Below are 18,523 nucleotides of genomic sequence, written 5' to 3'. Positions count from 1 at the left end.
AATATGTCAACTCCCTATCGAAATCCAAGTCCACAGGCTTTCCCTTGTTTGCCCGTGTCAGCTTTGATAGTTGGATATTTTTTGCTAGGCCTCTTCTTTTTTTAGGGAGCTCAGCTGAAAAATATAATTAAAAATATTAGTCACAATAGCTTATAATAAATGGATAAAAATAGCTAATAAATATATTATAATAAGACTTACCATCCCGTTCGTGTTGTCCACAACCAAAGCCTACTAGAGGTGGTGGATCCCCGACTCTATCACCTCCATGTCCTAGGCCCATAACATCCGTCATCATGTAGAAGAGTATCACCCAACTAAATCCCATATATAGCCTGTAAAATTACAATATGAATAGAATTTACACATATTACATATACAAAAATAATACACTTTCTATTATAGCATCCTACTTTGTTTTTTTTCATTATAACATTGTAGTTTCCAATTTGCATACAAATACATACACAATATAGCATCATACTTTTTCCTCTATAAATACACAATATAGAATTTAGAGAACTTTAAAAGTCTACAAATATAATTAACCAAAATAAATGCAAACTATAACCTTTATAAGAAATACTTGTATACAATACATTAAATCCCAATTTTCATTTCATTTAAGACATACAATACAACATCATACATTATATCACGTACCATTTTAGACATCAATTTTCAATTTCATACAAAAGTATAAATGTAAATACAAAATCATACAAACCATGCGTAATTCCAGTTTCATCCCAATACATCACAATGTACATAAACACAAATCAATTATGCAATAGGTTGCATAAATATGAGAAAACATATATAATGTCACAAAATCCATAAAGTAACATCAAAACACAGAAACACAGAAGGACTTGGTAGCCCTCAAAATCACTAACCAAACAAAATCTTAGAAAACATATAAATCAATGCTAAAACCAACATTAAAATAAAAGAAGAATAGAAATTAGGGAAAGAATTTGACCTTAGATTGCTCAATTTTTCAAAAACGTAGTTGTGTCGTTGGATGCCCTCTTGGTCGTTGGACACCGGTAATAAAGGACTTGTTGCCGGTAGTGAAGGTTCGGTCAGCGGCGAGTGTGTGGCAACAATCAGTGGTGGCTAGTCGGAATTAACAGGGAAGGCGATGGGAGGATTGTGAGAAGAAAGAGGCAGATGAAACAAGAAAGAACGAGGGGGGTTATCTGATGCAAAGCAATAGCGGCGACGCTCATGTATTAGTAGCGTCACTCCTGGAGGGAAAAACAGTGCCTTTTTTATGCTTTTACGACCGTTGGATGGAATACTAATCAGACGGACATGGTTCATTTCACACGGATCACTACTGTGTTCGCAATAACGGTGACGCGATGCATTAGCGACGACATGTGACGTGATGTGTGTAAATTCAACTAGTTTTATCCCTACGTTTTATTGATAATTTAAGCACACAAAGGCAGTGAACCTGTCTTTAAGTGGTATAGATTGATAAGTAAGGTATCGAACTCAGGGAACGGAAATTAAACTAAGAGCTAATTTTAACTAAAACAAATAATAAAAGTAAATGGTTTTTTCTCTATTTTTGCAAGACTAGAAACTTAAACAACTAAATTAACTAATTAACTAAAGCAACAACTATTCACCAAATTTGATAAAGATGTTTCTATTTAGGTTCAACCAATTCACTCCTATGGTTATTTAAATTAAGGTAGATTAATTGCTATTGGTTACCAATGATAATAGTTAGGTTCATGTTCATTACTCCTAACCCTTAGACAATTAACTAATTTAAGCGTTGATCAAGTGTTTAAACTAATTAATTCCCTAGATTAATTATTTGGATTAAATAAGATTTGTAATGGTCAATTAAGTTATCAATTCAATTAACCTCTTGTTGATGGTTTCTCAAACAAGCTCACACATTAATCTTCCTATTTTCTTATTAATCTTAGTTTCATACTCATTACTTCCAAGCATACGCTTTAGCATTCACATAGACATATGAGGTTAACAATTAAGTGATGTTCATGTAACCTAATTGCCTTCCAATTAACAGAAAATAGTAGTGATTAATACATAAGGTTCTTTAACAAACTTAATTTAATAAATCACCAATAGACAATTAACAAAATTCAATAATTAAACCATAGGAGTTCTTTGGTATTCCCCAAACAGAAACACAAACGAGTTTAGCTCATAGTTGTAGTAGAAACAAGCATAAAAACAAAGTTTATGAAAGCAAACATGTTTAATTCCTAAGTCTAAGTGGTAGAATTAACCTAATTGCTTGAATTCTTCCAACTCTTGAAGCTTAGGGTTCCTTAGCGCCTTCTGAACCTTTTAGTCGCAGCTAATCCTTCAAAATTCGCCAGGGGTTCTCTCCCATGAGATAGGGATTCGTCTTTTAAAGATATCCCAAAACAGAGGGTACTCGGCGAGTAGCAGAATCAACTCGCCGAGTAGGTCAATACTTATCCGTCTTTAGATTAGCAGTCGTATTTATCTTCTGGCATACCATCGTGTACTCGCCGAGTATGGTCGATCTACTCGCCGAGTAGGTCAGTCTTTTCACTCTTTAATCTTCACTTGCTTTCCCTTTTCTCCTCTTTGCCTCCAAGCATATCTTCTGGACTGAAAACACAATTCAAAGCATTTTAAGTACCTTTTGTCCATATTATTTTCATAATTAACCAAAAATAACTAAGAATATATGTCAAATAATTAACTAATTATGCACATATCAAAATACCCCACACTTGACTTTTGCTTGCCCCCAAGCAAAACTATATTTTAAACACATTAAAATCACATTAATAACTCCAATCCTTCCCAGCCATTATGCCAAGACCGCAACGCACGCATTTGTGTCTAAAATCCTAAAAACCCCCATACTTCAAATACTCACAATCCTCATAAACATTCGCCCACTCACCCCGAACTATGCTCACTTTATGCAACCCTCCGAATCCATCCTCAGAAAACCTCTTTACCCTCAAGGTATTTTTAATGGAGCAACCCAAGAATACATAATCTAGAAAATTACAATTTATGATACCACTATGGAGCTCTTTGGAATTCTTCATTTCTTGATAATTTGATCTTGGATATCTTTGAATTCACCACCTTTGTTGTTTGATTTTTGGTATCTTCAACTTTTCGGATTTCTTCGAATTCTGATCTTCAAATCTTTACTTCATTTGCTCCAAAATTCTTTCAATTTTTCTTGTAATTCCCTCGTTTTTTTTTACATGTATACCTCACTTTTTTTTCACTCAAATCCCTACATGCTTAAGCAGGGGCGCTCAATCTCAACCTTTATTGGCTAATGATAAAAATTTTCCTGAATACATTTCAGGTTTAGGCCGCTAAACATATTGCATCCCTCAGGCTGAGCAAGGTCGTGTTTTTGTCTCATGATTTCACTGAAATAAGGAAGCCACAAATGCACTAGAACGTATATAGGCTCAACTAAACATTTGGGTTCTCATGCAATTATTAACACAATCTTAATATGGAATCCTAATTTTTTACCAAAATTTTCTACTTTAAGACCTAATCATTTTGAATATTCAACAAATTTAAAAATTAGCCTAAATTAAGATTCTAAGTCTTCTAAGATGTGACTAACCCCCTACCCCACACTTATTTTATGCAATGCCCTCATTGCATATTATAACAACTTAAAAAATGCAAATAGAGAGAAAGTTGGAACAAACTCCCCTGGGGTAGCAGTCGCTAGGTTGACACTCTCTTCTCAACTCCTTCTTCTAGTGACTTTAACCATGGGAATAGCTCATCCATGGCATGGGTGCCATATGTCTCGTGTGGTTGATAGCTCGAAAAGTCCAAGGAAAAAGGAGTATTGCACAAGCCTCAGTAGTAATGCATAAAGAATGTATGAATGGCGCATATAACAGTAGCCAGAACAAATCAATAACTCCTCTGGCAGCAGGCTACTCGGCGAGTAGGATAGTAAACTCGGCGAGTAGTATGTATCGGACAAAGCAAATCGTGCAGAAACAGATGTACTCGCCGAGTAGTATTAGTGCACTCGGCGAGTAGAGCGTATAATTCCAGAATTTTTTTAATCGCTGACTCTCTTTACTCTAGTGTTGACATGCAAATATAAATGCACTCTCCAGTAAACTTCCTAAACAGCAACACTTTAATAAACTCTCGATTCGTACGGACTCGATCCTAGGAACAAAACTCCATAAGCACTCCTAAAGGTTCTCATTCCTCGCTTGACCATTCCTAAATAGCATGCATCCTAGCTTCAATACCTGAAAAGAAAACTAAAAGTAACACTAAAATTCAAACCACATAACCAAGTTCACATGTCCACAATTGTCTTTAAAACAAACATCATAATCAAACAAAAGCAAATAAAATCTTCATTCTTCCTCGTCCATCCCAGCTCCTCCAGCTCCACTACCTCCTTCTCCACCCCTTCTTCGCATCCTCTCGTCCCAATCCATAATATACGGGTAGCCGGGTCCAGGCCTTGGGGCAATGTGCATTTGTTGGAAAAGATACTTGAAGGATTGATTGGTGTAATTAACCCCTCAGCCAATATCATCCAAGTATTATCGATACTCCACTTGGTTCCAACTCTCGTTATCCTCCACCGAAATAACCGGTGGGTCGTCCCGCACCCGCTCACTCCTTTGCCTAACCCGCCTTCCCGGCTCCTCGGGGACCGCCGGCTCATCCTCATTTGGGATAGTAAAGGAATCACCAAATTTCTCAACTATCTGAGCCCTCCTATAAAGTGCAGTGTTAAACGGAGGAGGGTGGATAATCGTTAACGCTTGAGCTTGCGGCAAATCCAAGATCCCAAACGATTTCGCAAGCCGAGTAATGAACATGCCCCCATTTATCTTCGAGTTTATCTTCTCCTTAACCGCCCCCTCCGCAAGAAATTTGGCAATGCAATACGGGAGGTTGCAGAAGACGTCGGGAGTGATGATACTCCACAAGTAAAAAATATCAAGGGTGGGAACTTTGTCCCCATCCTTCCGCATGTTGACCGTGCTTGCAATGAACCGGTGAAGGAGTCGGTGGATCGGAGAACGGATATGACCTTCTTGAGCAGTAGAAGGTATGTAGACTCGGTTAGCAATTGTACTCCACCATGTCGATGCCACCACTTCCTCGGGAAGTTCTTTGTAGGTATTCTCCAAGAAGGCTTCAAAGTAATCCGTCATCACCATGTCTTGATCGTAGATGCCCAACCGCCAAGAGAACTCAACCATGCTGCATTGTCGCAGCTCCCCACCCAAAGAAAACGAGATCGTGTTTGGATTGTAAAACTCACTACCACCTCGGAATGAGATGGTAGCGAAGAATTCCCAACACAACTCTGCATATACTGGCTCTTGAATCTTGAACAATTGCAACCAACCATCACAAGTGATGTTGGCATAACCCAAGTTACAATCTTTCACCAAATATGGGGTGAGTTCCTCTTCCAAGCCAACATTGCCCATCCATCCCCAATCCACTGCATTCGGTAGGTGGATTTCTTTCTGTCGAAGTGCTTCCAACCTGTTTAGCGCTCGAGTTTTGGAAGATTTGGAGGTAATTTGTTGAAAGGCTAACCATGGCATATCACCATGGCCTCCCCCACGTGATGACTGACCTCTTCTTGCCATTCTAACTGCATACATATATCAAAAACACAGCAACAAATATCACCCAGCAATTAAAACAGGAAAATTTATGATCTGATTGTGACCTACTCGCCGAGTACGCGAGCATACTCACCGAGTAATATGAACACTCGGACAGATCGAAACCGGATCTGTGTAATTAGTGTAATAGTCCAATTTGTTCATAGGGGTTTGTTGTAATTGTGTATCTAACCATATATCTTGAAGAAATTTTACCAAATAACTTCTAATTCATGAGTAAATCAAAGCCCTAAAAATTGGGGAAAACTCCCCAAATCCGAAAATATACCAAATATGGGGAGATATGTGATAAAGATTGGACCTTTCATAAAATTAAAGAGCAAAGATGTTACCTTGGTGGTTGAATTAAGAGAAAGAGAAAGAAAATTGACTAGATCTTGAAGAACTCTTGAGAGGCGGCTGAGAGAAGATGCTCGGCGAGTGTGGGGGTGAAATGTTGAACAAAAGTAATTTTTACAGATTTTAATTTACTGGGTTTTAACCGTCTACTCGCCGAGTATAATGGATCTACTCGCCGAGTAGACACGCGTGTCATGCATTTTTGGCTGTATACGAACATTTACTCACCGAGTATAGCCGATATACTCGCCGAGTAGATGTCTCAGGTTGAAAAAAAAAAAAAAAATTTGCCAATTTTCACTATATTAATTCCTTTGTTTAGCCTTTCCACCCTACACTTTCAGTAGAGCTTGTCCACAAGCACTTAGAGAAGTAGAATGAATGAAGAATAATGAAAAAATACGAAAAATAAAGAAGGGAAACAAAATGCAAACGTGAAACTCGGGTTGCCTCCCGAGAAGCGCTTCTTTTGATGGAGTCATTAGCTGGACTCCGCCCCTTCTATGTGTTTGCGATTCCGCACAGCAGGAGCTCCTCCATTCCTTCATTGCGGGGGACTCCTTCTTCATATTTCTTTACTCTATGGCCATTGACTTTAAATGGCATGCCATCTCTTGAGATCAATTCTATAGCCCCGTGAGGAAACACCATCTTGACCACAAATGGACCATCCCACCTTGATTTGAGTTTGCCCGAGAAAAGTTTTAATCGGGAATTGAAGAGTAGTACTTTTTGGCCTTCATGGATGTCTTTGCTTTTGATTCTTTGGTCATGCCATCTCTTGGTCTTTTCTTTATAGAGCCACGAACTCGAATAAGCCTCATTTCGGAGTTCTTCAAGGGCATTCATTTGCATTAGACGGTTGGTCTTCAATTCTTCCATGTCAAAGTTTCACCTCTTTAGCGCCCAATATGCCTTGTGCTCGATTTCAACCGGTAAATGGCATTGCTTTCCATAAACTAACCTATATGGTGTAGTACCAATAGGTGTTTTGAAAGCGGTACGAAATGCCCATAGCGCGTCATCCAATTTGTCCGACCATTCCTTGCGGTTGCTTCCCACCGACTTCTCTAAGATACGCTTCAAAGCTCGATTGGTCACTTCCGTTTGCCCACTCGTTTGCGGGTGGTATGATGTGGAGAACTTATGGGTCACCCCATATTTCTTGAGCACCTTGTCCAATTGATCATTGGCAAAGTGTGTGCCACGGTCACTAATTAGGGCCTTTGGAACACCAAACCGGGAAAATAGTTTTTTCAAGAACCGTACCACTACCCGTCCGTCATTTGTAGGTAAAGCCTGCGCCTCCGCCCATTTTGAAACATAATCTACCGCCACTAGGATGTACTTGTTTCCTTTGGATGTGGGAAATGGCCCCATGAAGTCTATGCCCCACACGTCGAACACCTCACACACTTGAATGCTATGTTGTGGCATTTCATTTCGGGATGAAATGTTTCCCACCCTTTGGCAAGCATCGCATTCTTTGACATATTGGGCTGCATCTTTGAAGATTGTAGGCCAATAGAACCCAATGTCAAAGATCTTCTTTGCGGTATAGTGTGCTCCATGATGTCCTCCCGTGGGCCCGCTATGGCAGTGCTCTAGTATATTTCGACTCTCCTTTCCGAACACACATCTTCTTATAATTCCATCCGCGCAGCTTCGGAAGAGGTATGGATCGTCCCAAAAATAATATTTGATTTCCGCAAAGAATTTCTTCTTTTGCTGACTACTATAATCCTTCGGGACGTAGTTGGTAGCTAAATAGTTAGCTATGTCCGCGAACCATGGCTCCTCTCCCACGGACACCATAATGTATTCATCCGGAAAGTCGTCTCCATCCTTATCTTCTTGCAATGCCGGGTTCTCGAGCCTAGATAAATGATCGGCCGCTACGTTCTCCATTCCTTTCTTATCTCGTATCTCTATATCGAATTCTTGAAGAAGCAGCACCCATCGTATTAGTCTTGGCTTGGCATCCTGTTTGGAAAAAAAATACTTGATAGCCGAGTGGTCAGTAAAAACAGTGGTTTTAGATAAAACCAAATAAGGGCGAAACTTGTCAAAAGCGTAAACTATGGCTAATAGTTCTTTTTCAGTAGTAGTATAATTCTCTTGGGCGGGATTTAAGGTCTTGCTTGCATAATAGATGGGTTGAAAGTGCTTATCAACCCTTTGTCCAAGGACCGCTCCTAGTGCATAGTCACTAGCATCACACATGATCTCGAAGGGTAAGTTCCAATTTGGTGCTATAATGATCGGGGCATTAGTTAATTTTTCTTTTAGAAAGTCAAATGCCTCTAAACACTCTTTAGTAAAATTAAAGGGTGCGTCTTTTAGTAATAATTGTGTTAGAGGTTTCGTAATTTTGGAAAAATCTTTAATAAAATGTCGGTAAAAACCTGCGTGTCCCAAAAAACTTCTAATGCCCTTCACATTAGTTGGTGGGGGTAGTTTAGCGATGGTGTCTATCTTTGCCCGATCCACCTCAATTCCCTTTTTAGAGACTTTATGTTCCAATACTATACCCTCCTTCACCATGAAGTGACACTTTTCCCAATTTAGGACCAAGTCGGTTTTCTCACATCTAGCAAGCATCGAGTCAAGATTTGTGAGGCAGTCATTGAAAGAAGATCCGAATACAGAAAAGTCATCCATAAAGACCTCCATGAATTTTTCCACCATATCATGGAATATGGCGGTCATGCACCTTTGAAATGTCGCAGGTGCATTGCATAGTCCAAATGGCATGCGTCTATAGGCGAAGGTCCCACTGGGGCATGTAAAGGTGGTCTTTTCCTGGTCCATTGGGTCTATGGGTATTTGGAAATACCCGGAAAACCCATCTAAGAAGCAATAGTAGCTATGGCCCGATAGTCTCTCTAACATTTGATCTATGAAAGGAAGGGGAAAATGGTCTTTGCGAGTGGCATCGTTTAGCTTGCGATAATCGATGCACACTCGCCAACCGGTTACCGTTCGCGTTGGAATTAACTCGTTCTTCTCGTTGGTAATGACCGTCATTCCTCCTTTCTTGGGCACCACTTGGACCGGACTCACCCATGGGCTATCGGAGATGGAGTAGATGATTCCTGCATCCAAAAGCTTGACCACCTCCTTCTTGACGACTTCTTGCATGTTCGGGTTTAATCTTCTTTGATGTTGCACCACTGGCCTTGCTCCTTCTTCTAAGTTGATTTTGTGAGAGCAGTAGGATGGACTTATTCCCTTTATGTTAGAGATGCTCCATGCGATGGCTCTTTTCCTTTTCTTCAACACCCGTACAAGCTCCTCCTTTTCCGTCTTGGATAGATCCGAGGCTATAATCACCGGCTTCTGATTTCCTTCTTCCAGAAAGGCGTATTCCAGATGGTCAGGCAGTATTTTGAGCTCCAATTTATTGTGCATAGTGGCGGACTCGCCGAGTGCAGGTATGGTACTCGGCGAGTTGGTGGAGGCATTCGCGACCGCTGGCTTTTCTTCAGATGTACTCGGCGAGTAGATCGGGTCTACTCGGCGAGTAGGGCTTTCAGCTTGGTTCTTTAGTTCTTCATACTCTGCTTCTTCCAACAGTCTTTCAATCTCTAATAAGTCTTTTTCTGGATCAAATACTTCTTCCAAAGCTGCAAACTTGCTGGAATCTTCAGGTATGTCTTCTTCCAATAACTCGTCAAGCATGTCGATTGAGAACGCCGTGTCGTCACTACTCCTTGAGTACTTCATGGCTTGGTCTACCCCGAATGTCACTGAGTCTTCCCCAACTCGCAAGGTGAGCTTAGAATCTCTCATGTCTACGATGGCGCTAGCGGTGTTGAGGAAGGGTCTTCCAGGGATGATTGGTACTTGCGGATCCGCCTCCATGTCGAGAATGATGAAGTCAGCCGGGAAGGCAAATTTGTCTACTTTCACTAGCAAATCTTCACATATGCCTCTTGGGAAAGTAACCGTCTTGTTTGCCAAATGAATTGCCATCCGAATTGGCCTTGGCTCCGGGAGGTCCAGCTTTTTGAAGAACGAGTATGGCATAAGGTTCACACTTGCTCCAGAATCAGCTAAAGCATGTATTGCAGCCAAGTTGCCAAATTGGCAAGGCAAAGTTAAGCTCCCCGGATCACCCTTCTTCTTTGGTAATTTGTTTAGCATGGCGGCGGAGCAATTTTCATTCAATATTACTTTCTGCACTTCTTCCATCTTTCTTCTATTAGTGAGGAGTTCCTTAAGGAACTTTGCATACTTGGGCATTTGCATGACTGCTTCAATGAAAGGAATGTTTATTTGAAGAGTTTTAATATGATCAAGGAACTTCTGATATTCCTCTTCCTGCTTCTCCTTCTTGGCTCGGGCTGGGTACGGCATTGGAGGCTGGTATGGTTTCAAGGGTGGCTGATCATTAGTTTTTGCAGATGTACTCGCCGAGTCCATCGGTCCTACTCGGCGAGTAGGGCTCTCAGATTGTGAATGTTGGTTTTCGACTTGTACTTCCGTTCCTTCCTTCTGTGAGTCCTTGTTCGCTTCAGTTCGAATAGGGGCCAGGGGAGTAATAATCTTCCCACTTCTTGTGGTAACAATATTCACTTGCGCGCCTCGTGGGTTGTTCTCGGTTTTGCTAGGAAGCTCACCTGGTGACCTTTGGTTTAGTTGTTGAGCGAGTTGCCCAAGCTGAGTTTCTATGTTGTGGATGGATGCTTGCTGGTTCCTGAGCATTGTTCTTGTTTCTTGGATAGCAGCATCGTGGTCACTGTGTCTTTTCTCGGAAGCAGCCACAAATTTTGTTAGCATCTCTTCCAAGCTTGGCTTCTTCTCTTGCATCGGCTCCTCCTTTTGGTAAAAGCCTCTCCCTTTTTGTCTATACTTCTCCTCCTTGGCCTTCTTGTATTCTTCGTAAGGCAGCCACTCCTTCTTTTGTTTGCGCCAGTCTTCATCATACTGGTCACCGCTCGAATAGCACACTTGGGCCTTTTTGTTGCCGTGCTCATCCAAATCGCAATCTCTAGTGAGGTGAGGTCCATTGCAATTCTCGCAACCCACCCGTATGGCATGGATAGTTTGATCCATTTTGTCCATTCTCCTATCCATGGTTTTTAACATGACCATGACCGCGGATAAATCTTCAGTAGCAGCGTATGCGGCTCCCCTCGTGACATCATTCCTAGGGTTGTGGTATTCTCTAGAGTGTTTAGAGAATTCTTCAATTAATTCTTTGATCACCGGAGGTGGCTTCTTTGTAAGTGGGCCTTGTGAGTCTAGTAGCTGCCGGGTCGTGACATTGACTCCATCGTAAAAGATGGAAACTTCTTGTTGGCTATTTAGATCATGGTGTGGGCAATTTCGTAGCAGACTTTTGTACCTCTCCCATGCTTCATATAACGACTCTCCAGCTTGTTGTTCAAAGTTCGCAATGGCCTTCTTGAGCTTGGCTATCTTGGATGGTGGGCAAAAGTGGTCAATAAATTCTTCCTTCATTCTGGCCCAAGTAGTGACTGACCCGGGAGGAAGTGATTTGAGCCAGTCTTTAGCAGCACCCTTGAAGGTTACTGGAAGCATCCGAAGCAGTTGAGTTTCGCGGGTGACATTTGGAATGTTGAAGTAATCAGCAACATCATTTACTTCATCCAAATGTTTGTAGGCATCTTCATGATCTTTCCCGTAGAAAGGTATTTCCTTGAGTGAAGCTAGGATATGGCCTTTTAGCTCGAAGGTGGTAGTTGCGGGAATTGCGGGTTGCACAAGTCCCGGGCCATGGTCGTCGCGCATCCTATTCTTCCATTCTCCCATGGGAATTTCATCAATGTTAGCCATAGTGAATGCTAACTCTTCCTCCGATTCTGTGTCTTGTCCGTAAGTTGCCTCGTCCTCTTCCTCGGTTTCGTATCTAATCTTTTCTTGAATTGGCTCCTCAATTATCAAGGAAGCGCTTGAAGCTCCTGACTTGCTGCTCTTCTTTTTCCCAAAAACAGTCTTCAAGTTGGACAATGGTGATTTCTTTGGTGTGCTTGAACTCTCCACGTCCTTCCCTTTGTTTCTTTTCAATTCGGATTCGGGGTCTTCAAACGGGGGTACCAGTGGTGTGTTTGCTCCTCTGGTCATGAAAGTCCTGAAATTAATCAAATAAAAAGCGTAAAAAGAACAAAAGGATTGTAACCAAATAAAAGGAAAAAAAAATTGTAACTAAACTGTTACTCGCCGAGTGGGTGCGAGTGCACTCGGCGAGTATCAGTGGTTTTTTCAAAAAAATTCTAAGTTTTTAACCTAACTAAAACAGATAATAAATCCTAATTACCAGTTACTAAATTGAAATAAATGAACTTTATGCAAGTAAACTCACACAAAGGATCGACAAAATTAGGGATTAGCTTAATTATTTAGAACCGTTCCCCGGCAACGGCGCCAAAAACTTGATGTGTGTAAATTCAACTAGTTTTATCCCTACGTTTTATTGATAATTTAAGCACACAAAGGCAGTGAACCTGTCTTTAAGTGGTATAGATTGATAAGTAAGGTATCGAACTCAGGGAACGGAAATTAAACTAAGAGCTAATTTTAACTAAAACAAATAATAAAAGTAAATGGTTTTTCTCTAGTTTTGGAAGACTAGAAACTTAAACAACTAAATTAACTAATTAACTAAAGCAACAACTATTCACCAAATTTGATAAAGATGTTTCTATTTAGGTTCAACCAATTCACTCCTATGGTTATTTAAATTAAGGTAGATTAATTGCTATTGGTTACCAATGATAATAGTTAGGTTCATGTTCATTACTCCTAACCCTTAGACAATTAACTAATTTAAGCGTTGATCAAGTGTTTAAACTAATTAATTCCCTAGATTAATTATTTGGATTAAATAAGATTTGTAATGGTCAATTAAGTTATCAATTCAATTAACCTCTTGTTGATGTTTTCTCAAACAAGCTCACACATTAATCTTCCTATTTTCTTATTAATCTTAGTTTCATACTCATTACTTCCAAGCATACATTTTAGCATTCACATAGACATATGAGGTTAACAATTAAGTGATGTTCATGCAACCTAATTGCCTTCCAATTAACAGAAAATAGTAGTGATTAATACATAAGGTTCTTTAACAAACTTAATTTAATAAATCACCAATAGACAATTAACAAAATTCAATAATTAAACCATAGGAGTTCTTTGGTATTCCCCAAACAGAAACACAAACGAGTTTAGCTCATAGTTGTAGTAGAAACAAGCATAAAAACAAAGTTTATGAAAGCAAACATGTTTAATTCCTAAGTCTAAGTGGTAGAATTAACCTAATTGCTTGAATTCTTCCAACTCTTGAAGCTTAGGGTTCCTTAGCACCTTCTGAACCTTTTAGTCGCAGCTAATCCTTCAAAATTCGCCAGGGGTTCTCTCCCATGAGATAGGGATTCGTCTTTTAAAGATATCCCAAAACAGAGGGTACTCGGCGAGTAGCAGAATCAACTCGCCGAGTAGGTCAATACTTATCCGTCTTTAGATTAGCAGTCGTATTTATCTTCTGGCATACCATCGTGTACTCGCCGAGTATGGTCGATCTACTCGCCGAGTAGGTCAGTCTTTTCACTCTTTAATCTTCACTTGCTTTCCCTTTTCTCCTCTTTGCCTCCAAGCATATCTTCTGGACTGAAAACACAATTCAAAGCATTTTAAGTACCTTTTGTCCATATTATTTTCATAATTAACCAAAAATAACTAAGAATATATGTCAAATAATTAACTAATTATGCACATATCATGACGCGCCAATCACATGTCGCCGCTAAGCAACAAGAATGAAGAGGAAAGAGAGGGGAGGCACCAAAAATGGCTGGAAACCCTAATCCAAGTGTTAGCCATGTTTTTGGTGCATAAAGGGCCTTTATATACATGTAGGCTATTAGGGTTTACAACTAGGAAACCCTAATCTGGCTGCTTAAGCCCTAAGCAGCCCATGGATTCCTTTAACATATCCCTTGGACGAATTCCTTTTGGGCTTCCCATAGAATTCATCCAACCTATATTATTTAGGTAATCCATAACCCAATTGCATTTATCTTATAATTACATATCCAGTCCCCTAAGTTTAATTAATCTCTTTTAGCCACAAAATTAATTCTTAATTAATTCTTGACTAATATTAATTAAACAATATGATTTCTCCTTTAATATATTATTCTCATAATATATTAATAAATCATAATTAATCCTTTCTCTCCTTAATTCATCCTACATATTGTTATGGTGAAGGCAACCCAAAAGGACCATGCTCATAATCGACTCAAGTACATACCAACATAGTTATGGACTTAGACACTAATCCAACAGTCTCCTACTTGGATAAGTCTATTAACTATTTTCCGTATGACTTCAGAACCTGATCAGCAATCGTAGCTTTCAAAAGCCATTGTCAACTCTAATCTTATCATATACGCATGTCCTTTAGATAAGGGATCATATATTCCTTCATTCTCAAGATATCGTATACACACAAGACATGAATTTCAATCATTCTCTCTACATTGTTTCCCGACTTCCGATTTATGACGACTGACAACAGACTACTATTGAACACATCAACTTAGTCTTCGCTTGTCCAAGCGCTTAGGTGTCATCACTAAATCATCGAGGGGCCCATAGATATCACTTTTATCCCACTTTGGGTAAAAGGAATGGATAAACCTCAACTCATATGCTTGCTTGCATTCACTGATCGAATCACATACAATAATAAGTTTATAACACCAAGTTACTGGTGCGTATACTTATTATCAATGTGCAACCGACCAACAAATAACAACTCACACGTCTTAGTTTCAAGAATATACAATATTATCGACTCACAATCACTTGCGATATAAACCATGAAGTGATTCACGTGAGCGTAGGTTTACTCTAATACTCTAATCTTATCAAAGCACTCAAGAACTCTACAAAAAACTTGTGCTATGTATAAACTCTTTAGACAATCTACAGACTCTTCATGACAGTCTTCCTTCATACCTACTTCCAACGTATGACCGACGCAGAGCTTCAAATAACCCAATTATTCTGGAAGTCAAAACATGCAAAATGAAACACAACAATAATACTTAATCCTATATGGCCCCAAACATGTGGGAGTAAATAAAACACTTTTGTTTAAACACCATATTGATTACTCATTATTCATCGTTTATTGTTTCAGAAAATTAACCTATTACTCAAATTACAACAATAGTTGTCCCATGCACAAAGCATGCAGACTATGTTTCTTATGATCCTTACTTTGTGAAATAGATCAATTGTAAAACTTTTGCAATGATGTTCATTTCACAATTCTCAATCCTTATCATTAGTGTTAGAACACAAGGTTCTTGCGACTACTAGAATATGCTAGATTCTAACATTTTATGCAACGATCCTTTTGCAAAATCATAGCACAAAAGTCACCAAGATTTGGCCAATGAAATTACAAAGTACTCTATCAGAAATTGTTATAAGACAATTCCATATACGTGAAGTCTCACATTCAAAGTACATTCCTTTAAACATCCTTCTTGCATAAAAAATTTCTAATCTAGACATAGACTCTCAATATCCAACTCCCAATATGGAAACATTTCCATATTTGCCATATGACAAATCATTCTTAATAGAATCTTATCTATTCATAATAATGTCGATATGGTCCATCCAATACCATACTTCCAACTACTTACAAGCGACCAATCGTCAGCGAACTTTGGATCGTCCTTTGATAGTTGTTTAATTATTTTAGTCAAAACGGATTCTAGTCCTTTTTCCCTCTTAATGCGCCAGACATTTGGAAAAATTTAGAATGTTCAAATATTATAGCATTTGCAATCGATCCTATACCCGAAGCCTATGGGACACGATGCATAAAGTCTTACATAAAGATATGATACTTTATCAATCTTCTGCCATAATATTTTATGTGTCACGTTCTCACAATTCGGATTATGAAGAGGGATGCCGTAATCATAATCAAAATTTAAGAACACACTATGTATTCTTTGACCAAATTTATTAAAATTTCTCAATCTAAGCTTTAGATTTTGAAACGAAGTATAATATTCTCTCCCTTAATTATAGGAAAACAAATTTTCAACCCATGCAACTTTGCAAATTAAATCATTGTTTTTCTATAATTAATATTGCTAACTTACAATACTTGCCATAATAATCATACTATCATAACACTTATTCTCCCACTATCATGATGATTATTATCATATACGCATAACACTTATGCTCCCACTAGCTTTGACATGTATTCAAAAAACAGATGAACTTCCAGAAAACAATGCCTATTGAATTTATGAAATTCATATTTTTAATACCAGATGCTCCGATAAGTCTTTATCTACTCTTCTTAAACTTATACACCTTTGCCTTAAATAGATCATATGTGTGTCTAAACAATTCATAACTTATATCAATAAGTCCCAAATGTTAGACTAATTGCCAAATCTAACAATTCGAACTATAGAGAGGGATGTCGTAACCATAATCAGATTTGAGAATACAATTTTCACAATTGATTTCTTCTTAAAATCTCTCTTAGTGAAAGCATTTCCTCACAATCATTTTCATGAAGGAGGGAATCTTATGACACTTAGATTTTATAGTGTATGAGTTCTTATCCATGTGAATTTGCCAAAACCAAAGTTTGCGGCAAATCTAATCTCATATGGATTGAACTTTCTTAATCTTGATTTCTTGCCTTATGGTAACACGAGTGCCCACCATGTCTTCCAAGTAGTTTAGCAACTTATCCTTACATATCAATGTACTTTCCATCGATCAAGGTGATTTGTATTTATACATTCAAATGAGAACTCATAGAACTCACATACATAATTAACTCAATTGGAATGGCACAAAAACATAATAATGTCAACATGATAGGTTGTAAACCTCAAGTCGTGTGCTAGTGATGATTGATAAGGTTTATTCTTGATTTGTTCTTGAAACTTTTCAGGACATTTAAGACTCCCACTGACTCCTTGACATATAAGGTTCTCTTGTTAAGAAACTTTTCTTGACAAACAAATATTCAAGAGTTAGTGTAGCTTTTATCAATACAAAACACTTCACAAAATTGGTCCTTGTTGGTCTTTGTCTTATCCAAGACATCACAACTTACCAATTTCAAATATGCAAGAATGAGAAAACTTTTCCAAATTCGACATTTGATGAGTGTTATAAACCTACTTAAGACTTTTCACTCAAGTCACAATCTTTACTCTAAGACTTGATATTGGAACGAAGTATGATTGACTTCTTGATTTAACCATTTCTACAATTCTCGATTCCTCTTCTTAGGCATGAAATTGCACTAAGACTCGCTTAGAGGATCAATTGAGACATGGTTCTTAATCATTAATACTTATCATAAAACACAATAAAAGTTACTCTCCCTCCTTCTTAGAACAGAGAAAATTTTATCTTTCTGCCTTCTTGATTCTTCTTATTCGTTCTGTCATTCATTGAAACCTTTTCAATTAACTCAGAGTTACACTTAATCTTATAAGTATAATCATATTTACTAAACTTTAGTAAATCATGACAAATATCTTTATCACTCTTGTGGTGGACTTGATTGATGCACAACATTGTGAACTCGATCTCCTAGTCCTTCACTCGACTCTTTCTCAATGAATTAGTCTTGCATTTCCAATTATAAAGTTTCTCATTCATCACGCAATCAAGTTGTGTGATTCCAAGTTTCTGTCCAATTGAAACTTGGGCGATGAAAAAGTCTCCATATTTGGCAAATTCTCGACATTTCCACAAATAACATAATTAAGAATCAAATCCATTATTGCTAATAATAGAAACCTTCAAACATCAACTTTTCATACATGCCATTGTAAGGATAAATAAATAAGACAAAATCAAAATTTATTTTATTGCGGAAAAACTTGTCCTTACAATGCAATTCAACTGAAAAACTATGTTATTACACATTTCTTAGCAATTTACTCTAACTCCAAGTAGTAGCTCAAGAATCCAATCTTCAAGCAATGCGATCGAAATCCATTTCTTCATGATTAGATTCAGCTCACTTCTTCCCTTAAGCTTCCTCTCTTTTCTTCGATCTTACAAAACATCAAAATGTAATCTTATCACATCATGTATTAAGAATCTAGAATAGAAACTTAAAAGAGTTAGATAATGGATTTTACCTGAAGTAGAGCCATGCGTCTTGACTCTCCCATCACTTGGATATCTCAGGTAAATAGGACAGCTTCGTCTCCAATGTCCCTTCTCTTGGAAATAAAAGCAAATGGACTCTCTTGGCATATTATATGGGACAAACTCATGATTAGTCCTTTCTGGACTTTCAATGTTGGCAATGTCCAATAAAGTATGGGAGTTTGATCGACCAAACAAGTTTGCTTGACCATTGAGCCAAATCATCGCTAATTCAGCAGCAATATGCAAATAGGTCAAATCAATGAGGGTCACGTCTTGAACCATCGTATAGTACTCTCTTACGA

General features: G+C 38.4%; 1 non-coding gene across 1 annotated transcript; it reads left to right on the top strand.

Moving 5' to 3' along the window:
- Positions 1 to 11,340: 11,340 nt before the first annotated feature.
- Positions 11,341 to 11,447, top strand: LOC145007730 (small nucleolar RNA R71). Its single transcript, XR_013663099.1, has one exon. It is a non-coding gene; the product is annotated as a small nucleolar RNA R71 (small nucleolar RNA).
- Positions 11,448 to 18,523: the final 7,076 nt, after the last annotated feature.

Source organism: Lactuca saligna, chromosome 7, assembly GCF_052625555.1.
Source record: "Lactuca saligna cultivar CGN05327 chromosome 7, ASM5262555v1, whole genome shotgun sequence".
NCBI lineage: Eukaryota > Viridiplantae > Streptophyta > Magnoliopsida > Asterales > Asteraceae > Lactuca > Lactuca saligna.
Note: the sequence above shows the minus strand (reverse complement) of the source record. Positions and strands in the feature narration are given on the sequence as shown.